Source organism: Aethalodelphis obliquidens, unplaced genomic scaffold (assembly GCF_003676395.1).
Source record: "Aethalodelphis obliquidens isolate GAN/ISIS:26980383/991018 unplaced genomic scaffold, ASM367639v1 scaffold16, whole genome shotgun sequence".
Taxonomy (NCBI): Eukaryota; Metazoa; Chordata; class Mammalia; order Artiodactyla; family Delphinidae; genus Aethalodelphis; species Aethalodelphis obliquidens.
The window spans coordinates 27,836,125-27,864,066 of NW_020837960.1; the positions used below are offsets into that span (position 1 = coordinate 27,836,125).

Here is a 27,942-nt window from a genome sequence, read left to right on the forward strand (position 1 = left end):
ATTTTTAGACTCTGAGGTCTGATGGATTAAAATTGAACAGGGCATTGAGATTATAATATTAGCAATAGCAATTGTACCATTAAATAGTTCTTCTGGAAAAGGTGGAATGCATTTTGTTCTCTTTTTTGAGAAGCGTTTGAATTTTTTTTTTTTGCTTAGAAAATTAATATTCTTTAATAAGTCTTTGTATATAATTCCTAGAACAATTGTAGATCAAGGGAATGGATTCTGTGGAACAAAAGCACAGTGACAACAGGACTAGAACGAGATAAATCACCTGGTTTATTGAAACTGTACAAATATCTGGCCTTGTTTCTGGTAACTTCTTTTATTTGCTGTGCTTCTCAGTAAGTTTATTGTAAGAGTTCAGAGTGCTTAACTTGTAGTCTTTTAAAAATTCATTTATAAATTACAAATATTACCACTGTTGTTAGTATTTGAGAAGAATCCTCATGAACTTGATTTTATGCTGTTATATATGTTAATATTATGTGAAATAGGGGATTATCTGCAATTGTAATGGTATAACATGTCCCCCATAAGTCTATAACCTCAAATTTTTAGCAGCAAGTTTGGTTTTAAAAGGAAATCTTTTGTTGGAAGACCTTTCTTTCTCCCTAGAGGGCAACCTTGGGAGACATTAGGCAACAATATTCACTAATTCTTTGAGTAATGCACATTGAACTGGGAAGAATGTCTTGCTAGCCTCAGAATTGGATGCAGTCAGAATTTGGAGAATACCAGCTGTAACTTGTGCTAGGACTCAGGCCTAGTTACTGAAAGGCTCTCAGGTCTGTGGTCTGATGAGTCACGGCAAGGGCTCTGCCACCTTGAATTCCTCAGGCTTCCCCGCAGCTCCTGGCTGCCTGTGAACTGTCCTGCCTTGAGCATCTGCAAGGCAGCTCTTGCTGAGTCGCCCTGGAGAGCCCCCCGGTTACTGGGAGATTCGCAGCCTCTTCGGGGGCTGCTGGCTCTGACCCGAGCCCTCACAGGGTGTCTCTTTCCAGCAAGGTGTGTGGCCCTGGCAGCAGGGATAGAGGCAGAAGAGCCCTCCCTCCAGTCTGACGCTGCGTGGGAGCGAGCAGCGCTGTCCCCAGCTCGCGAGGGCCGGCTCAGTTCTCCCAGCCCCTCCCCCCGCGCTACACTGCCCCCAGCCAGCAGGACTTCCGGGCCGACTTTATCGTGCGTGTGGCCTCAGGGCCACAGCCCTGCTCGTCTAGACCTCGCCTTAGTACCTGGACCTACAGATGCAAAGTGTGCGCCAATAAATATAAAACTGTAAACCGAGGGGCAAGACTAACCATGGCTGGGAAGGTAGCGCACAAAACAGGAGGTGCTTGCATGGCACTGTGCGCACTGCCTCTTCTTACGACAGCCACCCCTCCATCCACACCTGAAACGCGCATAGGTAGGATTGGACAGGTGTGGCAGCAGGGGCAGGATGGAGAAGAGGAATTCATTTTGCATAAGTATGTAAGTTCAATTTGCATGATGTCCTAGTGCCTTTCACATCCTAAAGTCAGACCTCAGGTGTCTAACCCATCTCACAGGCTCACAGGTGCCTGCGCACAGATCCCCTCTGGGCATTTCGCCGACCTGCAGATCTGTTTCCGAAGGTCTGGGGCAGAGTTTCTAACCAGCTCCTGGGTTCTCTGGGAGTAGCCGGCACCTGTCAAACTACTGGCAACTGGACCTCGTCAAGGAGACCTCAGCTGCTGTCGGACCGCAAGCCCCTTGAGGCCAGGCTCCTGGACCCACCAGTGCCTGCTGTTGAGTAGATGCTCAAAAGATGTCTTTTCAGGAACCCAAGCGCTTGCTTTCCCCGGGCCCTCGGGGTGGGAGGGGCGTGGGGCGCATTCATCTCTGACCAGCCGGGTTTTCTGTTTGCCACCAACTGCAGATAGGGAGTGGAAACTCAGGCTGCAGGGGCAGAGCTCCCGGCAGGGGCAGAGGCGATAGGAATCGCGTACGTAGAAGGAGGCACCAGAACTTGGCAGCTCCCGTCTTAGGAGTCCGTGTGTGGGAACACCTGCAGCTCCCAGTTTCCCCATTTAGAAAATGGGGAGAGCTGCAGTCCCTACGCTGTAGGCTGTGCTGATGACTAGATATGTAAAATGAGTTTAGAACGTTGCCTGGTGTTCAGAAACCATGAGCTCTAGTTAGGGTTGGTGTGGAAAGGGTTAAGCTTCAGCCTCTGGAGGTTTCTGCCCAGTGAAGAGCCCACCTGAGGTGGTGACTGCTGTAATGCAGTAGGTGTGAATTAGCTGCGGAGGCTTCAGAGACTGCGGGGTGGTGGAAGGGGCTAAGGAGAGGTTGCTACTTGTTCTCTCTTGGTCAGGAAGCTCTTAATGGAAGAGGGGGTGTCAGGACCTTTAATTAAAGGGGAGCCGTGTGGAGGGATGGGGCCTGGGGGTGCCGGGGTTCCCTGCTTCCAAGACCCTAGACCAGGATGCTGCTTGGCGAGGGAGGGTGTGGGTTTGGGCGGACTTGCAGGTGTTAAGCCCCTTGCAGTTTCCTTCCGTTTGCCTCTGAGGAAGTTTCGGGAACGGTCGGGTGCTCAGGTGTGGGTCCATCCTCCTCCCGCAGCCCAGAGGCCCCAGAGGTGTGGCCTCGGCCCCTGACCTTTGAATTGATCTAAATGTTCCTTGTCACAGGGGAAATAATGAGGGAAGAAGTGATGGGAGCGGAGTATTACTACACTCAGTCGTACCTGATTTTTCTTTTTGCCGTGTTATCTGGCTCGTTCATTCATGTGCTCGTGGGAAGGCTCTCTGTTAAGTAGGATATGGAAACATCATTTACGTTTTTCTTTAAAATCTGGGATTTGTGATCACTTCTGTAAAAACCGTGAGCCAAGACCGCTCGTTCTTGGAGGGCTGTGCACGGCGGTGGTGATGGTGGGGTCTGAGGGGTCGGGGTGGGGCTGACCCTGTCCTTGACTCTGTGGCCTTTGGTAGTGTCTGCATTTTGCCTCCTGCATGTATTGCTTTATGAAATCCCACCACGGCATTTTCTTGGGGAAAATCAGATTTAATTCATGGCGTCTCGTGCAGAGTGTCTTATGATCACCTTTCGTACACTTTTCAGTCTCTAGAGACTTGCCCGTTATCTGTCTCACCGGGTGGCAGGATGAGCGGTGTGTTACATGGGTGAGACCTTGTGGTCGGGCCGTGAGGAATCCCTCAGCTTTTCCGCGCTCGTCCCCTTGGCAGAGGGGAAGGCCGTCAGCCGAAGGGCATTAGTCTTGATAGCTCAGCAAAGCAGCCAGTGGGGAAGTTGAGACGTGTGTGTGTGTGTGAAGGTGTGGGGAATGTCTGTAAAGGGGAAGGTAGTGCCGTCCAGCCCAGGAGACGTGCTCCCCGCCTGCTTGTGGGTCGTCTCGAGGTGACAAGGGGTGACTTTGGGAAGAGGGATGCGGTCCCTCCCAGCTCTTGAATGAGCCGGGAGTCAGGCATGGTGGCGTCAGGGGAGCCGGGATGGATGGACGGGGGCTAGAGCTGGAGTCCTTCATCCCCTGCTGCCCAGCCCTGATGTCCCCCCGTGGATTCACCACCCCCTCCCCAGCAAGTGCCCCAGGCAGGCCTCTCCGCTCCCCCCCACCCCCCCCACCGGTTAGACTGACCTGGAAGTCCAGAGACCTCCTTGCTGCCAGCCCAGCCTCGGACCGAGTGACCCTGGGCGGGGCCGAGCCCTCAGGGCCACGCTTTCTGCTTCTGGAGTCCGAAGAGGTGGCACTAGGATACTCGCTTTGGGGTTTCCAGCCCTAAGCGGGAAGTGGTGACATTCTGTGACTATGGAGCCTCTGAAGAGCTCCGTGCAGCAGGTTGGTGTCCAGACTGTAAGAATTGTTGTTGAGTAGGAACAGTAGAGATCCAAGGTAGTAGAAACCAGAAGCTCCGGTGTTAGGACGCTGACAGAGATTTTGACTGAGAAGTGTCACTTGGCCTGTATGAGCCCAGAAATGTCGAGTGGCGTGACCTGTTGCAACCAGAAGGAGAAGAGTGGCTGTTATAAAAAAAAAAAAGCACCTGGTCGCGGGCCTCCACGTGGTCCATCAGATTCGCACCCCCTCCTAGGAGCCCCCCAGAAGAGCCCAGGCGGGTCAGAGCAGTGTGTTTCCTCAGCGCATCTCTGGCAAGAGCAAGCAGCAGCCTTGGACCAAGGATTTCACGGTCTGATGCAACACTGCCGGCCGCTTACCCGTAGTCCTGGGCAAGGACTTCCTAGCAGGGGCAGCCGGGTGCTGATGTGTGTGGGGGCGTCTCCTGCGGGTTTTGGAATGCCGGGCTAGGCCATGAGAAGTTTCATTTCCAAGCTATCTCACCAGAGAGGAAGCTTGAGAGAGGTTATCTTTCAAAAGGATTAGGCGGCCACACACACCGAAATATACACAGGCGCCGTCAAAGGAGAAAGAAAGCGAGCTTTGCCCTTGTTAACCCGCCCAGCTCGAGTACGGATGGAGCCACGTCAGCCGCAGAGCCCAGCTGAAGCTCTGGGCCTGTGATTCTGGAAAGAGCTGTCTTTCACTGGAAACACTTCTTTTGGAAAATCCTTCTCAGGGTCCTTGTTTCTGCTTCTTCCCCGCCTCCTCCAAGAGACATACTTCTTGGCAGTGGAATAAAGACGAAGGTGGTCTCGAAGATGTGAGAGAGAACGGAGGCTCCCTGCCTGCCACCAGGCCCCGCGGGCAGAGAAAAGGGCAAACGTGGCTCTTTAAGGTTCGCTGCTTTCGACAGGCTGAGACGGGGAGCCGATGCGGGCGATACTGAAGGGTCACTGCTTTTCTAGCATTGGTGGGTCCTCATGGTGCCCTGTCTTCCAGGAAGAAATAGCAGACCAGAGCGGATGTCCCAGACTTGGGTTTGTCTCTGCATCCAGGCATCCTTCGCTGCATCTGGGGTGGGCCAGCCTGGAGACAGACCCTGAGACACCAGGTGCCTTTCCTGGGCCTCTATTTCAAGGAGCCCCTTAAGGAAGGGCGTTCTGCCCAAGGTCCTTTGGGTTTGCCTTAGTGGACAGGATCGGAGATGACAGAGCTTTCCTATTTAGATATGCAGATGTGTGTATATAAAAATAACCTGCCCTTGTATTGGGCAGTGCACACTCAGCTGTGCCACCGAGTTCATGTAAGGGTCAGCGGCAGACAAAGGATGGCAAACGGTCAGATCTGCAAAAAAGACTTCGACTGTACAGCCACGATTCAGATGTCTTAAATATCTGCTCTCTGGACAGAAATCCGATAAGGGTTGTATTACAGGAGAGGGGAAGTTTCTAGTCTGCAAATCCCAGCGAAGCCTTGGCTTTTGTTTGGGGATGGAGGAGAGCTCAGCTCGTACAAGGGCCACGTGGAAGGTTTGGGACCCCCCCGCCCCCAGTCTGGCAGCACCGGCAGAAAGAGATGCGACCCGAGTTTGAAACTCCTGTAGACCATGGCGTGGCGAGCCGCGGATTTCCCCACCAGCCCTGGTGGTCAGCTCGGCCCTGGTCAGGACTTTCAACTCCCTCAGCATAAAGAAAAACCACATAGTGCTTTCCGCATCTGCTCAATGACAGAACCAGAGGAGCAGAGGCGGAAAAGGGAAGTGGACGCAAGAAGGATAGCATTATCCCCGGCTGGCTGGCACGTGGAGCTGGGGTTTATCACGAATCTTTGGAGATGCTATCGTGGGATATGCCTACGTACAAAGTTTGCTTTGTGAGCTTCTCCAGAGACAGGACTCTCGGCCAGAGTAGACCAGGTTTGACCGAGATATAATTTCTTCTGTTCTTGGCTCTCTGAGTCTGGCCTGCGTGGCCTTTCAGAGGAGCAGGGCGAGCTTGGTGCCTAAGACGCCGTCTGCATTGTCTTGTTTACGCTCTGTGGTCCTTGTGAAGTGAGACACAGCCCAGGATGGGCACAGCCTTCTCGTCTGAATTAGGAGCCCCCTCTTGGAACCGAATTCTGCAGTATTGCTCTGCCCTCTGCAGGGCGCTCTCCCTCCCGTCCACTCCCCTCCAGCCAGTGCCCCGTCCTCACTTCCCTGGCCATCCCGTGTCCCCCTCAGCCTCTCCCAGCCGGTGGGGCGCATTTGGCTCGCGGGGGCCGGTTGAGCGTGGTGCCCTGCTTCTGCAGACCCTGACACACTTGGGTGGGAGCACGGTGTCAGGGCCAACAGGACGCCGCCAGGAGCAAAGTCAGCCACAGAGAAGGTGGCACGGAGGAGAGGCGCCCGGCGAGGGCGCCTTCAGCCCCATCTGACTGTCAGGGTCACCGTACCTTAGCCACGTCAGACCCCAGTGACGGCAGACCACATTATGTAGGGAATTGTAGTTGAATTCTAGAATTGGCCTTGTGTTTCTCTGTTGAGAGTTTGTAAAGTTTCATATTGGCATTTAAATGTAGGTAATCGATAATGAAAATCAGCAGTGGAGACGACCAGCCACGGCGAGGGCTCCTCTCACCTGGGCCGCCGGAATGGGAAGTGGGAGCACCAGGTGCCAGACAGACCTGGGTTCCAGCCCAGGGCCTGCGTCCTTCGGATGGGCGCTGCCCACTGGGCCGTCTGGGAACCGAGGGGGCGTGGCCGACCGGGGCCCTCAGCCCGGGGCTGCACTCAGTGCTTGGCCAGTGGGTGTTCCTTCCCCTTGTCTGTACTTTTCGTTCTTCTGTTGACTTTTAATGTCGGTAGACACGGCACATTTGTCGTCTGGAAAGACCACAGTGCCCTCATCTGACAGGGGTCCTCAGCGGATGGCCTCAGGTAAGGCCATCGGCACAGGAGGAGCAGGTGACCCGGAACACCTTCCTTCCAAGTCTGACATTCCCCAGCCCCACGAAGTACTGTAGGTCTCATTTGAGATTGGTATTGTTGGTGTCAGCCTTTAGGGCGAATTGGGGTCCCAAGAAACCAAAGATATGGTGCAGTGACCAACCCCCAGTGTTAGGACTGTGTCAGTGGAGTAACTGTCTCCCTGCTGTTAGAACATTGGTGGGTCTCAGCTGAGACAGTCGTGTGGTTCTTTCCACCTGCAGAAGGCATGGTCTTCCTTGACTCTGCCGGTCCTGTGAGTGTTTGCTCTTGTTCACAGGAGCGCTAGGCAACCCTGAGCATTAATGACGTTTGCTGAAAATTAATAATAAAACGTGTATCTCCAGCACTGAACGGTGAGCTGTGGGTGGATAGGTCCTTCCTTAGAAGTTGCAAGGCAGCGGCAGATAACCGGAGCTGGCACCAGCGCCCCCCGCATGAGGACAGAGATACATTCCCTTGGGCCAGGTTTGAAAAAAACAAGTACTAAGAACACAGACTCCATTTGAATTTAAACGTTTCAGGCATTGGTATGAAAAGCCTTTGGTTTAAGTTGAGCATTAAACCCGCTCTTAGCTTAGGTTTTTTTACTCCATCGTAAAATACCTAAACGTTTAGCAGCAGAGCCGTGGAGCACGTTTGCTCGATGCCAGGGGATACTGTGTCCCAAAGCTCAGCACAGTTCACTTTGTCCAGGCTCGATCTGTTTGTAAATTCTAAATTAGGGGCTTTTAGCAGAATGGAAACTTCATAGTAGCAAAGCAAATAAAAGTTCCTTTATAAAAACTCAAAGTATGCTGGGGATTTATCCTAAGTTAGAAGCAACATGCAGTACTCTCTTTTTAAAAATATATGTCGTCCTCTTTTTTCTGAAGTTTTTTGCTGTGATAAGGCGTCCTTGGGATTTCTTCCAGCACAGAGCAAGGGAAATTGGCGTGGGGTTGAATGATACTTTTATGTATAAATAAGAAAATTGCGGTGTTCTTGGATGTTCGTTTGATTAAGCGCTCCCGTAACTAAATACCGGCCACGGCAGTTACACAAAGCGGCGTAGAAAGTAACGGGTTCGGAACTAGATTGACTTTTGTTTGGGAAGTGGTGGCCTTGCTTCTCGGCTTTGTGCCTGTGAATCTTAACGTGTGCGTCCTCACGTGGAATGGCAGGTGTTTTGGGTTCATTTGTTTGGTTCGGGCCCAGCACAGATGCTCGTGACCCGCCCTACAAATAATCCTCAGCATGACTAGTGGAAGAGCAGAGAACGTCAGCTCCCGCGGTGCGTGCCAGGGAATGGAAGATTGGCTCTGGACTTATATTATATTTCAATAATTATGTACGATTTCAAATTTCAGAACAAGTTCTTCGAGAAAGTGTGGATTCATTCATTCACGCAGCAGCATCGATTGGCTGCCCACAGGCACTTGCCTGAGTTACCCAAGTGCTGGCTGGTCCTTCCAGGGCACATTCTGTGGCATTCTCTGCAGGCACCGTGAAGATGCAAGCCGTTGGTGAGAAGCCGTGTCTGTATGCTTCAGCTGACTAGAGAGGACGCCAGGCTCTTAGCTAGCACCTGTTTTCACCCCTCTGGAAGCTAAGCTGCTACTGGAACTGCTCGCTTTTAGACAGCCTTTTCTCATTAGACCCTCTAGTGGTCTGTCATCAGCCCGCACCCCCGTTGTCTCTGAAATGTTTCACACGCCTGGCCATTCCCTTCTTCCCGCAGACCCTCTCCTTTTCTGCGTCTGTGGTGGCAGCTTCCTCCATGCACAGTATGGGTGTGTGGGGGGAGGCTCGGTAGATACGGATGCTGGGGGGGGGGGTCTTTACTTGCTGCTTGGTCTGCGGAAAGGCCTTTGCAGAGAGGCCGTCAGAACTCAGGGCTGGTGATCAGGGGCACGGAGGGTGTGGGTGGAGGTGAGGTGCTCAGGCCTGGGCCGTGGACACCAGGCGAGGGTTCCCAGGTTGAGCAACTAAAAATGCTGGACGGATGACTAGTTAAATTTGGACATGCAGTTAAATTTGAATTGTAGGTAAGCAATGGATACTTTTTTAGTACAACTTTTTTTATACTGAAAAGATATCTATTGGCAATATTTGGGACGTAATTATGATACAGTAAGCCGTTATTCGTTGTTCATGTGAAATTCTGATTCAGGTGGGCGTCCTGTATTTCATCTGGCCTTGTTTTGGCTCCTGGCTCACGTTGAGAGGTGAGGGTGTGGGCCTCAGGGAGAAACATGGAGTCACGCCCCTTTCTCCACTTCAGGAAAGTCCAGCTGCTTTGGACTTTTTGGTTGCACACACGGCTTGTGGGATCTTAGTTCCCTGACCAGGGATCGAGCCCGTGCCTCCTGCATTGGAAGCGCGGAGTCTTAACTGCTGGACCACCAGGCAAGTCCTGCTTTGGACTCTTTCTAAGGTTGCTCTTGCCCCTTCCCTTGAGCGATGCTTCCTCCTTGGGCTCAAAGCGTGGGCCTGCTCCCCACAGGGCTCTTAGCAGCCAGCTCCCCCCCACCCCCCGAGCCCCCTGTCAGCACTGACCCCTGCACAAGCCCCACCTGGAGCCTTTGCTTCAGCGGCTCGCGTGCCCCGCTGTGTGCCGGGTGTCTGTGCTGCTGAACACAGGGCATTTTGACACACGGTTCTGTTCTGAGGATGTTTTGACTCTGTTCGTGAATATAAATACTTTGTCAGAAATATCATCACAGATGAATTTTGGATGAAAACGTTTCCCTGAGTGAACTTCAGTTTAAGTCATTAAGTTTTTAGAGCACAGACAAACCATTCAAATTTTGCTTTTTTCTGAAATTATTCTCGTCAGGGTAAATTACATTGCATTTAAATTGCCAGCATTTGTCAGCCGTGTGTCCACAGCAGATTCTGGTGAATTTAGCTTCAGCCACTGTTTCTTTTGTGCCATTTATTCCTTCCGAGTGCAGTTTTTCTAGATCAGGTTTTGCAGATTTGAATTGTTAACGTACTCGGTTGGCCTTTGCCAGTTGTGCGTATGTGTTGCTTGTCTCTAGTTGGTATGTTGGTTAGTTTAGTTCTCTAGCGTGAGCCGGCGCTGGTCTTCCGTGCTGCTAACGCGCTGCTTTTGTGAGCCTGGGATCACTTGTATTTTGTAAACCAGAGCTGAGAGAGTGAGTGGTGGAGTCAGAATGACAGGTCACAGCATCTCCCTTGGTCTCACCGTCACCTCGAACTCAGTGCTTCCAAACCTGGACTTGGATTTTTCACCCGAACGTGTGTTCTTGACGTTGCCTCTTTACGAGTCCTCAGTCTTCCAGTCTCCCAGGCTTGAGAGCTTAGGTTACCTTTGACTTGCTCCCATCTCTTGCCTCTACTGTTGTCACTTATTGCATCCTGTCGGTCTTTCCTTCCCCATCTGTCACAGCCATCTTTTGTCCTGTGCAGTAACCTTAGAGGTTTCTTTCAGCTTCCCAACCCTCCACCTTTTGGGAATCCTCTTACATATTCACTCTGTGTTTTTTTTTAATGTCCTTTCTCCTGTTACATGACCAGCCTCCAGGGCAGGGAGCGCGGAGCTTTCTCTGTCACCTACAGTTCCAACAGAGCGTGTGCGTGCGGTGGACGCACCGTAAGCAGCTCTTGGATGGGGGGTCCTGGGGGTCCGGGCTGGTGAACTGGGCTTCTCTGCTGTGGGCGTGGCCGGCAGTAGGTCAGGGGATCCAGCCGCGGGCTGTCCCTCCTGCCTTTGGTCCCCGGGTCACACACCCCACAGGTAAGCTCAGCTCTGGGAGCGGGTGCCCCTGGCTGCTGGCCATCTGGCATCGTTCCCGGTGACATTTCACTCTGACCTTTCCTTTGAAGAAGGGTTTTGAAGCAACATTGTACACGTAAAGGTCAACAAAGAAGAGTGGATGATAGGCCGACAGAAACGTAAGTTAAAAGGCAGGAAGTGGGGCTCTTAATATAACCAGGTTGGAGGCGATGAGCGGAAAAAAGATGCCCTTGAATTTCTTCTTTAATCATTTGTCTCTTGAGACGTAGAGTGGGACACAGAAAACAAACATTTCCATTCAGTGTATATACAGTTTGGCAAAACAAATAACTGGGCTTTGTGCGCGTCCAGACCTCCTGGCGGGAGGAAGGTGGCCTCTCGACTGGGCATCGCTTTCCGCCAGGGGGTTCGCAGTGGAAGCAGCCGTCCCCGCGGCAGGGCAGGTGAAACAGAGCATTTCATTTCCTAAAGTGGCCGGATTTGGCCCGAGAGCCAAACAGGTGAAGAGGCCCCTGGGTGGAGTGGTGTCAGCCCGCAGCCCGCACCATCTGACCTGCTCGCCTGCGAAGCAGGCTCCCAGAGCAGCCCCCCCACCCTGGCTCCTAAATGACAGCGGACACCAGGACGGCCACGGTCACCGCCAGCCCCCAACCCACGCACCGCGGATGACGGCAGACGACGGCGGCCGTCAGCGCTACAGAAACCGGAATGTTTACAGATTCAGAAACAAAAATCAGTGGTCAGAAACTCAATATTAGTTGTAATGTGTATGTCTATTTCTTTGTACATTTCATATACTTAATATTTTTAACGGTTTTAAGTCAATTTAAGTATTTTGAGGCAGTAGCCCTCAAACCTTCAACCATCTGAACTGGTACGGATGGAAATAAGTCAAACAGTAAGCTTATTTTTATTGGTTTGGCCAAAAAGTTCGTCCGGGTTTTCGCATAAGATGACAAACTTTTTGGCCAACCCAGTACTTTTTAAACTGTATGCTTGCGTAGTGCAGGGTCAATTACAGGATACCTTCATATAATTAAAAACAGTTGTCATTTGAAGTACCTGCTTAATCTTCAAAGCACTTTACATGCTGGTTGATAGTAAGATCTCTTACAGATTAAGAAACTAGTACTAATCAGTGCTTCCTGTGTGCCAGCTGCTCCTCAGGGCCCTGCACGTGTTAATCCGCTTGGCCCTGCCCCAGGCCGGGAGGTATCTATGCGGAGGGAGAGGGAGCCCGGGGAAGGTAAGTCACTTGCCCGCCATATTCTGAATCTGGTTGTGTCTGAGATGTTGACCTCGCTCTTCCCTCTCTGCTCTTTGACCTCCACAGCCGGGAGCAGGCAGGGGTCGGGTGGGGAGGCGTAGGGGAGGCAAGACTCACTACCCGGTTTTCAGGTGGTGAGGCTGAAACGGAGCAGTCTTTCCATCAGAAAACCGGGTAGTGACGCGTGCCCGAGCGCACCCAGCTCGGGGGCGCTGGGACTTCTGATAAAATGGGATGTAGGAAAGGTGTGTCCATCTCGCATGTGCTTGGTTCAACAGATAGTAACTTGAGCCGAGCTTCCAGCTCCCCCGGGTGCCCGGATCCCTGTGGTCTCTTCATGCTGAGGTCAGGGCAGAGGACCTTCAGAAGAGGCACCGCCGGGCACGGTGGCCACTTCATTCTGTGCCATAAGGACATTGTGACCACACCTGCCCAGGGGTTCACGCTCAGGCAGGAGCTACCAGGTGTTTTCACTCCGTGGGCCAGGCCAGGCAGTGCGAGAATGAGGCTGTGAGAGAGCTTCCGCGTTATGTCAGGAAACCTGCCCCCCGTCCTGACCTCTTCTTTCTATTAACCTACTTTGTGTAATGTGACTGGGACATGTCTGTGACATACCAGCTGCTCAGATTTCATTAAATTGAAGATTTTTTTAAAAATGCCTCCTTATAATGCAGTGTGTTGTTATAACGAATCACTAGACTCTGGGCAGTTTTGAGAGTGAGGGGGGGTCTAGGCTGGCCCCGGAGCTGCGCCCTTTAGGGGGAGGAGGGGCCCCCAGAGGCTTCAAGGCCCGTCCAGCTGTGCGGCTCTATAATAGAGGCCTTGTCGGTGGGGTGGCCTGGCTGCCCGCGTTCTTGACGGGACATCAGCAGCTGCAGACATCCAGAGCTCACTGCCTGCAAGGCCGCAGCCATCAGGGCCCCTGCGGGCAGCAGGGCACTCTCAGACCGGGTCGTGTGAAGTGAGTTTGGTACCTGCTTACAGAGGCGGGGACAGGGCAGGGGTGGTCCGGCGTGTTAGCGGCCTGTCTCGGGTAACCAGGGGGCTGCAGCTGGCGGTGCGGAGGGGTCTTCCATCCCGGGGGTCTCCTCCCTCACCTGCTGGTGCCGGAGGGATCAGGATGCACACAGGTGAGCCTCAGTGCCTGGTGGGAGGGGTGGAGTGGTGGGGGCTGAGGAGGTGGGCGAGAACAGGTGGAGGAATTGTGTCCCGGCCCTGCTCCCGCCCCCATCTGGTTTGCTGTAGACGAGACTCACTCCTTATAATGACGTTGAAGTGGTTGGACGGAGGCCCGTTTTGAAAGCGTTTAACTGATGGCCTCTTGGGTGCAATTCCTTTGTCAAAAGCCTGAAGACCTGTGTGCGGTGGATCTGAGTCATTCAGCGGAATTGGTCTTGGGTCGCCTCATTGGCAAAGTAGGGGTGTAATGAGAACGAGCTGAAGAGGGCTGGGTAGCAAATATTTTTGGCTTTTTGGGCTGCACGTGGTCTCTGTCGAATAATGATCTGCGTCTTCCTCTTCCTCTTTTTTATTTTTTTGTTTTCAACCAACTTAACAGAAACCACTCTGAACTCAGGGTCAACACAAAAATGGGCCCAAGGTGCCACAGTTCGTCAGCTCGTGGGCCAGAGCGTGCTGGGTGTGCTCTGCGTGCAAGATGATTTCAGGGAGAACGCGAACATTTTTATCGTAATAGTGCGTTAAATTCTAACGTCTGTTAGATGCTGACACGCCCGGCGCTCACTACCTGTCAGGCCCTACCCTTCAGGGTCCCCGCAGGAAGCAGACGGCGCTCCCGTGGGATGACGGAGCTGAGTTTCGTATCTGATTTCAGATCTTTTGGTGGTGCTCCATTTATGAGAAGAATACAGGTTTTCTGAAAACATTTTAATTATGAAAAGGTGGATTCCTTTAAGGAACAGTATGACAACAGTATGAGGCACGCAGATCCAGCAGAGACTCTTGAGGGTGGTGTGCTGGGAGCCTGGTTCGGAATGTTGTAGATCATCTCGTAATTCCTTCCCAGCGCCGGCCTTCCTGTTTCCTACTTCATGTGCAGCGCGTTGGGACCACTTCACACAGATGAAAATGTTCTCAAGAAGCTCCTCGAGAAGAAATTTTGTGTAAGTTTGGTGGAGAAAACGAGAACAGAGCCATTTTTGACTTGAGTCCCGGCTGATCGATGGCAGGTGTGCAGTGCCCCTCCCGGGGAGCAGGGCCCCCTGAGCGGGAGCCTCTGGGAGGCACCATCCACTCTTTGTAGTTAACGTTGCTCTGCCTGCCTTCGTGTGTAGAATTGCAGCGACACAGCCAGTGGTTAGCCCCAGGAGGACGAATTGAGTCTATCGGAGTACAGAAATTCAGAGGCCCAGGCCTGCAGGTGCTTGCCTGATCCCCTTCGGTAATGGCAGGGCTGCACAGGCAGGCTTCTCGTTCCCGGACCCGGGCTGCTCTCCTGGCCACAGCCAAGGCTCATTTGTCTGCTCAGGCTTCTCCAGAGCCACCGTGCTGTCAACGGCCACATCGTGGGAGGAGAGGGGCAGGCAGACACCTGCCCGCAGGGAGATGTACCCGGAGCCTGTGAACGCCCAGGAGGGTGGTGTGAACTCACCTGCCAGGTGTGCCTTGGCAGACAGAGGTCTGCAGCTGAGCCTTGGGAGTGTTCTGAACATTCGGTACGGGAAGCGCCCCCCAGAAATCGCCTCCTGTGCACTTTTCCTTGCAGCTTCCCAAGCTGGGCCTGGCTTTCCCCTGCCTCACCGGTGATTTATTCGTCCTGTTAGTGCGCCGTGACAGTCTTAGAAGATACTGTGCTGGTGCTAAGAGACTTTGTTAATTTTGTTAATTTTTTCGCTGCCTGATGATCTTTTCTTCTGATTCACTTTCCTCTGAGGTCCTGGACCGTAGGCACACGCAGAGCGAGAGGGATACGCCTCCCCCGGGCCCTGTGTGAGCTGGAAGCTTAAACTAAGTATCATTTAAGCCAACACCTGCTGCAGCCTTCCTCAGTTTTGCTATTCTGTGCCCTGTCACCGGGGAAATTTAAGCTGTGTATTGAAACTGGAGCCTGCGTTCAGTGTAACGGGACAAAAGCGGAGGCAGTGCGTGTAGTTAGGGCTTATTAAACAGGAGCTGATTTCACGTTCGTGAAACTCTCAAAGCAGAAAGACTGTTACGTATATTAAATGGCTTGTGCAGATAGAGTGGAGATCGTCTTATCAGCTGCAGCCAGAGCTATAATTATTGATTGGGTGGGGTGGGGAATGGCAGAGTTTTGACTTGAAGCAGAATTAAAATATGGGGGACAAAGTGCTGCTTTCGCAGCTGAACTTGGATAGAAGTTGTAGAGTCTGCCTGGGCACCTTTAACAGAAAAGCCGTTACTGGGCAGTTCCTTGTGGGTTGGGTGCCTCTCGGCTTTTTTTTTTTTTTAAAAAAAAAAACAGCTTTACTGAATATAATTTAATACCATAAAGTTCATCCATTTGAAGTATAAATTCAGTGGTTTTTATTAGATCCACAGTTAGGCAACCCATTCCCACAATTTTGGAACATTTTCATCACCCACCCACCCGCCCAGGCAACCACTCATCTACTTTCTGTCTCTATTCTGGACATTTCATATACCTGAACTAACACAGCACATGGCCTTTTGTGACATTAGCGTAATGATTTCAAGGTTCATCCACGCTGTAGCATGAATGAGTACTTCATTCCTTTTTATGGCGGCATAACGTTCCCTTGTGTGGGTAGACTGCATTTTGTTGGTGGGCATTTGGGTTGTTTAACCACTTTGGGGCTATTATGAATAATGCTGCAGTGAACATCTGTATGCAAGTGTTTGTATACAAGTTGTTTTACATCTACCTTGGTTATATATCTAGGAGTGGTTGGGTCCTATAGCAGTAACTTCAGATTTTTGAGGAATCCTTTTAGTTTTTTTTTTTTTTTTTTTTGCAGTACGCGGGCCTCTCATTGCTGTGGCCTCTCCCGTTGCGGAGCACAGGCTCCGGACGCGCAGGCTCAGCGGCCATGGCTCACGGGCCCAGCCGCTCCGCGGCATGTGGGATCTTCCCGGACCGGGGCACGAACTTGTGTCCCCTGCATCGACAGGCGGACTCTCAACCACTGCGCCACCGGGGAAGCCCTCTTTTTAGTTTTTGAATGTTACTTTTTTATATATATACACAAATTTATTTTATCTATTTATTTTGGCTGCTTTTGTTCTTTGTTGTGGTGCACGGGCTTCTCACTGCGGTGGCTTCTCTTGTTACAGAGCACGGGCTGTAGGCGCGTGGGCTTCAGTAGTTGTGGCTCGCGGGGTTGGTTGCCCGCGGCATGTGGGATCTTCCCGGACCAGGGCTCGAACCCGTATCCCCTGCATTGGCAGGCATATTCTTAACTACTGCGCCACCAGGGAAGCCCTGTTACTTATTTTTTATTGTACATTTTGAAGTATACACTTCGGTGACATTAAGTCCATTCACCTTGTTGTGTAACCATCACGTTCCTCCTCGTAGACTTTGATGACACAGTAGACACCATCGCTCGGGCCCCAGGAAGGGAAAGTGGCTTAGACTTGGACTTGGCAAAGCGGTGGGTTAGTAATGAGCCCACTCACTGCCCTCTGAGAGTGAGAACGGGTGAGGGGTCCTTGGCCCCAGACCATAGGGTCTGTCTCTGCATTGATGCTATGGCTTTAAAAATAGAAAGTGTTGGTTAAGAGGGGCAGGAGGGGTAACTTGATGAGGCTGCCCAGGAACCGGGAGCAGGGAAATGGAGGGGGGCTGCAGTCTGCCTCCTGGGGGGCGCCCACTGGGCGTGGCAGAGGGACATCATCCTCTCCCGGCACACAGGCTTATTTGCCTGGTGATCGACAGATCTGCCTGGGCCCTGGCAGGTGGCCTGAGGGGATCCTGAGCACAAAGGGCCGTGGATTATATTTTCTGAGTCTCAGGAGAATGCATCGGTGTGAGGCCAGAATGTGTGTTTCCAGGGAAACCATCGTCGAGCCGGAAGAAATCTTGCAGAAGCTCAGCCTGGACCGTGGGCAGCAGCACCCTGACCTCGGCTCCCTCTGCCGGCCTCCTGGCAGGCTGGGCCCCACTCTCCTGGGACCGCTGTGCTCCTCCCTGCCCACCCCCACCCCCCTGTCCTGTCCGATGGGCGCCCGCCTTCCTGCCTTAGCCCGGCCACGCCTCCACCTTGACCACTGCCCCCCTGATGACTCCATCCTGAAATTCCCCTCGGCTTCCTCTCTCTGCTGCTGTTTTGGAGAAAACCCTGCAGTTTTTGTGTTGTATTCATATATTTCCTGAGTAGCTCTTTCACCTTCCCAGCAATAGTAACGTCACTTCCTCACTGGCAAAGACTCTCCTTTATTAAACTCTTTGGGTTAAGTCACTGGCAGACAGAAGCCTCAAATGTCCACATCCAGGGCAGGCGGCATCGTGGACCCCAACCGCTGGTTCGTGAGACAGTTCTTTTAAAATACTGACGCACCATGTAATTAAGGGCTGACAGTCACGGGTCAAACAATTCTTCGCTTAAGTGGGAGGATTTCTGTAGATAACAGCTCCCCTTGGCTCCATGCTATCTGTTGGTGTCGCCCATTAGCTCTTTGGCAGAGAGATTCCAAAATGCCAGCCAGGGGACTTCCTGGCGGTCCAGTGGTTAAGACTCCATGCTCCCAACGCAGGGGGCGCCGGTTCAGTCCCTGGTCGGGGAGCTAAGATTCCGCATGCCACACGGTGAGGCCAAAAGAAACCCCCAAACAAACAAAATGCCAGTCAGGAGCCAGCGCAGTTGGGAAACAGTATGAAATGAAGAGAAAGTATTTCTGAAGTTACGTCACTTACTCAGAGAAAGCCTTCAACAATGAATTGATTTTAAGAAGTGCTTGATGTATTTATAGGCATAATCTCAACTTCCAATGATTTTTAAGCAGTTCTGTGAGTTTGACAGTCGTTTCCTCATTGCAGAAGTGGGGAAATTGGGGTTCAGAGTAATCTGCAGAAGCTCATTCAGGTAGTCAGGGGTTGAAAGCCAGGTCGTCTTCGGAAAACGATTTCTCCTCATTCCACTGCCTCTGACTGTGCTTGCGAAGTGGGAGGGTCATCTTTGTGTCTAATTAAAGTTTTACTGTAATCACATGGCCCGTTGTCCTCGGGGACCTACTAGAAGCCTCATGCAGAGTTTCAGTAGCGCGAAAGGTAATTCAGGAGCCTCAGAGTGGTGTTAGACGCGCTGAGGTTTGAGCCGGGGCTCTGCTTTCTACCTGCTTTAGGAAGCTGCTTTTCCGTAGAGCAGTGGGTTGTGCTAGCTGTGTAAACGTCAGAGCTCGGTCTGGGCGGGACCAAGTAGGCGCCTAGAGTAAACGCCAGCCGCCACGATCGCTGCTGCCGTCCTTGCGGAGACACCTGACGGCAGATGCCTGCCGGTTACTGCTGGACCGGAGATGGAGTTGGGTGGCCGTGTCGGAGGGAAATGACTGAATGGAAAGTCAGCGAGCCCTCCGTGGCTCCCCCTCCTCTCTCTCCCCACCGCTTTCCTGCCCTGCTCAGTTTTCCCTTTTACAGTCTGCGGCGATTTCTGAGTTAGGTGGCCAGGTGGTCCTGCCCAACTCTTAGAAGGTAAGATTTCGCCTCTCAGATTGTCAGGTGTTAAAAATAGAGGTTGGCTGCTCACTGGCAGGCGGAACGTTTCTGGGACGGAAGCCGCAGTCCTCGCGTGCGGACCGCGCCCCCTCTTTGTGCTCCTCCAGAACCGCAGAGCCTGGGCATCCTCCCCTCTCAGACACTGACACGGTATAACAAGGGCGGCGGTGGAGCCTGACAGCCGCTCGAGGTACTTAACCTGTTCTGAGCCCCGCACCGCACCTGTGAAGCGTTGACGGGACCGCGTGGCGGGTGCCTGGTTCTCTTCTCTCTCAGGGGGCCCCCGCCAGCGGTCCCGTCCCCACGGACTTTTGAGCATGTCCATGTGACGCAGGATGAACGAGCTCGCGCAGAACTTCGGGGTCCGGTTCACTCTAAAAACTGGATTAAGAAGCACAGCTCGTCTTAGTCCTCGGCATGTTTTTTTCATCTTGTACTTTTTCCTTTGTCTGCTTGCCTCTTGGTAATTCTCAGCCCTGGTTTGGGGACATCGAGGGTTTTCCAGCGACGTGGTGACAACGTTTTGCTTTCTTGTGAATACATGTTTAATCGCAGGCATTATTTGTAGGTTTTTTAAGAGTAAAACATTACTTTAAAATATTTTTAAAACCACTTCGCTTATTAAAAAACTGCATCTGTGGAGCACTTCACTCACAGCTCTACACAGCGCGGCAGGTTCCCCCCACCTCGGCGCTCTGCACCCTTCTGTTGGTGGGGACTGTGCTGGCGCTGGAGGATGTCCAGCAGCGTCCCTCGCCTCTGCCCGCTACATGCCAGCACCACCCTCCGTCAGCTGTGACGACAAAGCTGTCTTCAGACATGGCCAAGTGGTCCTTGGGGGGCAAAATCACCCCCAGTTGAGAACCACTGCCCTACAGCCCCCGACTCGGTGCCCCCAGCCCCCTAGGCTCTCTGGATGCCCCCTTCCTCCTCCCCGGGAGATTTACGCCCGTGGGCAGCATGGCCTCGCCTGGCCTGCCGCAGTACACAGCCGAGAAGGGTTCAGTGTCCTTGTCGTGGAGTATCTTGAGTCTCAAAGGAAGGATGATCTATCAAATTGTGGTCTTTTTCTTGGTGCAGAACTGGCGGGAGTAATGTTAATTATTGAAGGGTTGGGAGTGGGATTAATATCTTGCTGTTACTTCTTTGACCACATTTCCTTTAGAGTTTGTAACATTTTTCCCCCCTAATAAGCATTGTGGAACCACAGGTGGCTATATATATTGTGAGGTCTTTCAAACAGCTTTTATGTTTAAATGTTATTGCTGCCTTAGCGGGTGGACAGAAACTGGTGTTGGTCCCCAGTAAAGGTGGAAACAGGGTGGACAATGGAAATTGCAGGAAGAGGTGATATAGTCACATTCTCAGTGGACGCTGGAATCCATTCTGGGGAACGGATTTAGTAATAGCTGTAAGACACGCCCGTCATCACGAGCCCCCTGTCCTCAGGTGGAAGCCAGCCCTTTCTCACTGACCACCTGTGAACAAGAGCATGGCCTGCCGTCAATAGAGCCCTGGGCGGCAGGAGGTGTGGGTCACGGGGAAGGCTGGGGACACAATGTGTAAAAGTACTGTGGTTTCTGGTACCGGCCAGGTCGGCCCCTCGTGAGTGTATTATTTCAGTCTACGACAGTCGGCTCCTTTCTGGATAAATGCCAAATGCAGAGCTTCAGGACTGGAAGGCTCAGGACAGAGGGGATCGCTCCCAGGTTCTGGTGGTCTGGAAGGCCATGTCGGAGTCACCAGCTCTCGGCGCATGGCAGGAGCAGCTGCGTGATGTCAGTTCTTGAAGCAGCCCCATGGCGCCCGTCCTGCAGGGTCATAACGGAAAGGCGAACAATGTGTGAGCGTCTCTGAGGACAGTTTTGGATCCTTGGGTGACGCCTGGAGGCCTCTCTCCCCCACTCAGGTTTTGAGTCCATCAGCCCTCTCTTTCCTTGAACAGGAAGGATATTAACTTCTTCGCGGTACTCGTCAGCCTCTGAGTCCATGCTCCCTTTTAACAAACAAAAATCTCGTGCTGAAATTTCAAAACTATTCATACCAAAGAAAAAATTTAATTAAAATATTTGTTTTTTCAAACTACAGATGCCCTCCTTCCAGGCTTCCGACCCCCCATGCATACCCTTGGGAGGTCCTTGTCTGTTCCAGGGGCTCGAGGCCAGCCAGGGAGCTCTGTTCTTGCCACAGTGCTTGGTTGCAGTCAGAAGACTTAACAGAATTCCCCTAACTGCGTTGAATTCTTCTTGTAGCTTCATTCCTTACAATGACCTTCATATCTGACCTTCTCATGGGCTGGAGCAGTCGCTGGTATAATGGGGGGGCTCATCTTCTTTCTAATAATTTCATGGAATTGCTTTAGGAGCTCAGAAGCGTGCTACCTCCTGTTGATAGTTCATGCATCCTTATTTTTCAAAGACGTGTTCCTAGTCGCAGAATGTAAATTCTGCCGAGGCAGGATTTTGGTCTAGTTAGTTCACCGCTGCATCTCTGGTTTCTAGAAGTGTATCTGGCACTCAAAGACATTTGTGGCATGAAGAACAACACACAAACTCATTCAAAGGCAAAGCAGCTATTTAAGCCGCCCCAAAGTTGGGCACTGTGTTTAATAAAGCCAAAAACCTGTTTAGTAGTTGCTATCAATGTACTTGATGGGAAGCCCTGATTCCTTTGGGTTTATAAATTATTCAGTGGAAGTACGTTGGCTGATGTTTTCGGGTTATTTTATGTATGTATTTCCCATCAGTGTGTGGGTGTCGCCTGTTACACAGAGCCACGTGGTGTCATTGGTCACACCTGTGCAGTGTCTGTGCCCTTGGAAGCCCAGCAAGGGTGGTGTTGGAATGCTGCTTGCTGTACTTACGAAAGGAGTGAAATCACATTCTTTAGGTATGAGGTGGTTGTAGCATTCTCACTACCCTGTTTATAACAAGTGAAATTTCAAATCCGAAGTAGAACAAATCGGTTGAAACATTCTTGGATTAAAGAAAGGCAGTGCTAATGAGTTTTATGACTATGCATTCCAATCCCATTAATGCTGGTGGGGTCAGCCTGGTGTAACGTACGGCAGGCCTTTCTTTAGCACTGAAGTTTGGCATTAACTGCTTTGATACCATGACAGGGAAATGAGCAGAGTGAGGCCCCCTCTCAGGCTGCCTCGTCCTGCCTGAGGAAGCAGGAGGGCAGCTCTGCTGACGGGGCCTGTGTCAGCCTGGCTGGGTCCACGCCGTACGGCATCCCTAAAGCAGCGGTCCTCAAGCTGTTTGATCTCAGGACCCTTTTCACTCTCAAAGATTATTGAGGGGCTTCCCTGGTGGCGCAGTGGTTGAGAGTCCGCCTGCCAGTGCAGGGGACGAGGGTTCGAGCCCTGGTCCAGCAAGATCCCACATGCTGCGGGACAACGAAGCCTGCGCTCTAGAGCCCGCGAGCCACAACTGCTGAGCCCACGTGCGACAAGTACTGAAGCCCGGGCACCTAGAGCCCGTGCTCCGCAGCAAGAGAAGCCACCGCAATGAGAAGCCTGCGCACCACAACGAAGAGTAGCCCCCGCTTGCCGCAGCTAGAGAAAGCCCGCGCGCAGCAACGGAGACCCAACGCAGCCAAAAATAAAATAAATAAATAAGTGTAAATAAGTAAGTAAATAAATAAAAATTTTTTAAAAATCGTTGAGAACTTTCGCTTATGTGGGTTGTATCATGTTACAAATTAAAATTCAGAACAACTTAAAATATTTATGTATTAGTCCTGCAAAAAGTAACAATAACAATAAACGATTTTACGTTAACAAGTAACATTTGTTATGGAAAACATTTTTATGGAAAACTAGTTTCCAAAACAAAAAAAGTTTAATAAGAGTGGTGGTGTTTTCCACATTTACAAATCTCTTTAATGTGTGGCTTGACAGAAGGCCACTTGGTTCTTATGTCTGATTATACCTCATTCAGTTTTGATGTGTTGTTTTAGTTGAAATACATGAAGAAAATGTGGCCGCAGATCTGTACTTGGAAGCGGAAGTGGACTTTAGTAGCCTTTTCAGGTGATTGTGGAGAGTTTTTGGTACCGCACAGAAGCTCGACAGGTGGTAGCTGGTACCCCGTGGAGTCTGAAACCATATCCGTGAGCTTTTTGTACTCTGAAATGGGTCTGTTTTGTACTTGATCAATCTTTTACCCATCTGTGATTCTGTTTCGGTGGATGTGACTGTTTCACTGAATGATCCGGATCTAAGCGCTGACAGATTTCATCGTATGTGTTTACTAGAAACACATCTGTTAACATCACCACCAAAGTCTTCAGAAAACTCTAAGTTTGGGGAAGCTGCCGACTGAGATCTTGGTGACAGGTACCGGTTTTCCACAGTTCTAGGATTCTTGCTTGAAAGCTCAAATTCTCTCCTTGGCAACAAGCATCGCCAGTTGTTTTCCTTCCGGATTCTGTTCCGTTCATTCCGGTCTTTCTTCCTAAAATACAGATCCTATCATGGTTCTCGGCAGCTGGACTCGATGACTTGGCCCCAGCCCCTGGCACTTTGACAGTTTCCAGCCTTGTTTCAAGCCTCTACGTTAAAAAAAAAAAGGCTTTAAAACAACGCAGATTTACTGGGTTGGCCAAAAAGTTCGTTCGGGATGTTCCGTAACACCTTACTTTTTGGCCAACCTAATATTAGTCTTCAGTTCTGCAGGTCAGAAGTCCAGAATAGGTCTCACTGGGCTCGCGTCCAGGTGTTGGGAGGGTGTGTTCCTTTCTTAGGGCTCTCGAGAGAATCCAGTTCCTTGCCTTTGTGGGCTTCTGGAGGTTGCCCGCCCCCTCCCCCATCCTTCAGGGACCCTGGGGATTACATATCAGACCCACCCCGGGAGCGTCTCGTCCAAGGTCAGCTGATGAGCACCTTCGTTCCTTCTGCAACCTCCCTGTCACGTAACCTGACGTAGTCACAAGTTCCCAGAGGTAGGATTTGGACATTTTGGGGTTGGGCGGCATTGTTCTGGCTGTCATATTCTAGCCTCTCCGTTTTTGTGTTTCGTTCCCGCTTTCTGCGTGTAAGTTGGGTAACCTCGTCCTCTGCAAAGCCCCAGATTGCAGAGACCTGTCCTGAGGTCTTCAGGTGGAGCGACCACTTTCTCTTCTGCCAAGACAGAGACTCGCGTGTGAGACAGCTCCCCCTTTGTGCCCAGCTCCCAGGAAGGATCTGTGTGTCCGTCTCCCCCTGGGCTGTGAACCTGGGCCTTAACTCATCTTCGTTTCTCTCACTGCCCTTGTGGTACTTGGCCCATGACAGACAAATGCCAGTATGTTGTTGGTTTTGGACATTTGATCGTGGGCTGTGTTTTAGAGGCTACTGAATGAATATTCGGTTTCTAACAAGTGACGTTACAGTTATGTGGGTGAGTTTCATCCTTGGGAGTTACCAGAGTACTTAGAGGTCAAGTGTCATGTTAGCTATTACAGCTCAGTATCAGATGGTTCGTGAGAAAAGTGTATATTTACATAATGATAGAGCAGATGTGGCAAAACGTTAAATATTGGCAAACGTAGATGAAAAGTGTGTAAACATGTGCGTTAACTTTCATGTAGGTTTGGACGTTTTCAAAGTGGGAAGTGGCAAAGACTGAAACATTAGCACAGAATGAATATACAGAAGTGTTGGTGGGGTGGAACGGTTGGCTGCAGCCGCTGGAAACCTGCTTTGCTGCATTGAAGTGATGCAGCTTGAGCTGTTGATGAGCATCTTCACGTGAGCTTCTGGCTCAGCAGTAATCCGCACCTGGGTTCACATAGGTGCAGAGTCATATGCAGGAAGCTTGGCTAAACCACGCCAGCTCCTGGGTGGGTGAGTGCGTGAGCCTGTGTAGAGTAGGAACCCCGCAGTTGGGAAAACAGAGGACTTTATATGCCACTCGTCCAGGAGGTTCTTCCTGGATGCCCCAGTGAGGAGTGACCGTCACCGCATTCATTCCTTCTGGGACTGCAGGCCGCTCCCCCGGCACGTGGTGACAGAGCACGCCCCGCGTCAGAGCAGTGTGTGGCCCATTTGAAGTCACGGGCAGGTGGCTGCCCAGGGCCCGCGAGGGTGGTGCACTAGTGCCGTGTGCTCTGCGCTGGTGCCCTGACACTGCAAGCGCCGGCAGGGACAGGAGAGCGGCCGGTCACACCGACGGGAGCCCTGCGTTCCCTGGAGGACGCAGCTGAGGCTTTCTGCCCCTGCTGACCTCGGTTCTCAGTGCCAGCGTCAGGAGAGCACTCGCTCCCCGGGCTGGCCCCTCGCAGGGCCGCAGAGCGTGCACAGCTCCACCTATGTGACCTGGATGTGTGGGCGTAGCCTGTCTGGAAGATGCTTTGCTGTCGTCCTTACTTAGATATGACCCCACGTTTGTAGCGGTAGCGGGGTAGAACCTCTGGTTTGGAGGCCGTCTGGTCTGGTTTCCCATCTTCTCCCCAGCGGTGCTCCCCGCGTGCTGCTCTGTCCCCGTGGTGGGACCTCGTCTGCCTTCCGGATGCTGGGCTAAACAGAATCTTCCCTCCCTGCGATGGCCGCAGGCTTGGAGGTTCTGGGGTCAAAACAGATGGAGTCTAACGTCTCTTCCTTGCCTCCCAGGAGCCTGCAGCCCCGTCTCGTCCCTCCTGAGACGTCTTCGCTCCAGGACCCAGGGATCCTCGGGTGACAAGGTGACAGTCCTCACGCCATAGTCCAGGTACGGTCTGCCTGTCAGCACCCCGGCAGGGGAGTCTGCTCTTTTTTGCTGGAATGTTACTCGTTTAGGGCTTTCGCTGGCCGCTGGCTTTTTAAGTTAACTGATAACTAAGCCCTAAGTTGTCTTTTTTTTTTTTTAATTAATTAGTTTATTCATTTTTGACTGTGTTGTGTCTTCGTTTCTTTGTGAGGGGTTTCTCTAGTTGTGGCGAGCGGGGGCCACTCTTCATTGCGGTGCACGGGCCTCTCACTATCTTGGCCTCTCTTGTTGCGGAGCACAGGCTCCAGACGCGCAGGCTCAGTAGTTGTGGCTCACGGGCCCAGTTGCTCCACGGCACGTGGGATCTTCCCGGACCAGGGCTCGAACCCGTGTCCCCTGCATTGGCAGGCAGACTCTCAACCACTGCGCCACCAGGGAAGCCCCCTTAAGTTGTCTTTTTAACGTCTCACTGCTGTACCCATCCAGCTCTTCCGTCCCATTGACTCACCAGGAAAGGTTTGTCTTTTCACTCTAATGGGTTCTTGACTTCTTACCTGCACTTCTGCTTCGTACAGACCTCTTAACATCCTGCGACAGCAAGGCCTTCAGTGCAGGGCTCCGTGGGGAGGGGGTGTCCCCTCACTCCGGGCACCGCCTGGTCTGCAGCCCTTGGAGGGACTGTGCCCCGTGGGCGGCCACAGAGCCTCGGCCGTGATGCATCCGCTCCGTGTCTGCCTTTGACTCTGGGAGACTTTGCGGTTTCTCAAGGTCAAGGGCCAGTTCCACTTTCCATTCTGCTCCCAAGCTTCTTGTCTTGCTCCTGTGCCTCTCACTCCTCTGCTTGTCACTCTTGTCCTTAAGAATTCTCCCGTAGCTTGTTCTTGGGTTTAGGGGCTATAACGACCTGCTGCAGGTCGGTGTATTTCGGGCCGGTCCTTGCAGCCCTGGAGTCCTGGGCAGGGGCGGGGCACAGGAGCAGGCATGGAGGGTGGGGAAGGTCAAGGCCAGCAGGGGGCTGCTCACCCCTTGTCCCTTTACATAAGAGTGGGTCCCCCTTCCCCGATGCTTGTATTTGGGTTTAGCGTAGGGTGTAGTTTGGGGAAAGGATTCTACTAGAAAAATGCTGGAAAGCTGTTGCTCTGCTTAGGTTTTGATTAAGAAAACAGGTTCGCTGAGTGTGGAGACAGTCATTTTCGTCACTGTTTCATTTATCACAAGGGGTTTTCAGCTCTGCACCTGACTCCCCCGCCGCCCTGCAATCTTCCAGTCGTTTGGGGCCGTTCATGTTGTTCCTTCCGAGTGTGGAGCCGTGCTAAGAACGCACACGCGATCAGGCTCTGCAGCCCTCTGAGTCCTTTGTCAGGCGGCTTGGCGGACGTGTCGCCGGGACCTCTGCCTCACGGAGGCGCCTCGCCGGGACGGGCGGGGCTCCCCAGCTCCTGCTTCCCGAGAGGTCCGCGCTCTGAGTGAGCACCTTGTTTACGAGGCTGTTGCAGCTTGTAAATGTCAGAAGCAACGGTTCCCGGGCGCGCTTCCCCGAAGAGTCGGGTTAGGTCCGTGCAGCAGGGAAGGGGGAGCACGGCCCATCGTGAGCCTTGAGTAGCCTGGTCTCTCCTCCTCCTTTTCAGCACCTGTTTAGTAGAAGTGCTTACGTGAGAGTTGTTGACGCTGCATCTCCTCCTGTCTGCTGCTCAGCCTCTCCTAGAGCCCCTTCCTCTGTCACCTGGTACCCAGGCTGCGGGGAGTGTTCACGTTTGAGTGAAGAGCCTCAGGTTGCTGGCTTCGCGGGTCGGCAGGGCCGTGATGAGGTGTCTGGGGAAGCCCTGGATGGTTCCTAGCGCTCGGGCAGATCCTGAGCCGTGTCTAAATCAGGGGGCTTCACAGCCCCGCGGCCACGCCGTGACGGCGCCCTCCTGCGCGAAGGGGCCGGTGCCAGGTGGTGGCGGAGGTGACGTGTCTCCGGAGGGCTCGGGTCTCTGCCGCCTGTTTGTGCTCTTTGGTTTGTTGTATTGTCTTCTCCTGCCAGGAGAGCAGGAACTTTGTTCTTTCCCTACAGCACAGGGAAGGGAGAGGCATATAGTAGGTGTCCGTCAGATAAATACTTGTTGGATGGATGGATGGCTAATTTGGCCTTTTTTCCAGGCTGCGAGCACCCTGAGAGCAGGGACAGCATAGTGCTTATCTTTGTAGCTCCTGCAAGTCCTAAAGGAGGGGCACAGGGTAGAAACACCATTTTTTAAAAGTGAAAATAATAGCTATTTAATGTACACCATTCTTCCAGAAAGAGGAAATTCCTTTCAAATCATTCCGCCTTAACCAAGAAAAAATAGTTTCAGGTGAATTAAAGGTTAACTCCATCACTGAAGCAGAGAAAGTTAAAGAAACGTTGGGCTCTGGTTTTTGGGTCCTTGAAGGTTTAAAGAGAAAGTGAATGCAGACTCACTTGTTATCTCACAGCTGTCTGGACCATGGATTAGTCAGCTGTCACTGCACACACACCGCAGACTTAGGGCCTAACACATCTGTCTTCTCATGGTTCATCTGGTCGGGAGTCAGAGCGTGGCTTAGCTAGCGAGGTGCCTGGAGCACCGCGAAGCTGCCGTCGGGCTGTGGACCAGGACCTGGTTCTCAGCTGAAGGTTCAGCTGGGGATGGGATCTGTGCTGGGCTTCCTTGGGTTGTTGGCCAAATCCACGTCCTCATGGTTTTGGGACTTAGGGCCCCAGTCTCTCGCTGGCTGACTTGGAGGCCACATTGACTGCCGCTTGGGTTTTCCCAATGTGGCCACTCACTTCCTCAAGCTGGTAAGACAGAGCCTTA

At 52.1% G+C, this 27,942-nt stretch overlaps 1 protein-coding gene across 6 annotated transcripts in view; it reads left to right on the top strand.

The window, feature by feature from the left end:
• Positions 1-27,942, top strand: part of SLC7A1 (solute carrier family 7 member 1) — a 79,011-nt gene that overhangs the window by 9,788 nt on the left and 41,281 nt on the right. For 3 of the 6 annotated variants that reach the window (XR_003434824.1, XR_003434823.1, XM_027116586.1), the window contains exon 2: positions 25,048-25,144. The exons of 1 other annotated variant lie outside the window; for it this stretch is intronic. The gene's annotated coding sequence lies outside the window, so the exon portion shown is untranslated. Of the gene's footprint in view, positions 1-24,026; positions 24,279-25,047; positions 25,145-27,942 lie in introns of those variants that run through there. 2 more of the 6 variants (XM_027116587.1, XM_027116588.1) reach the window with 2 other exon arrangements.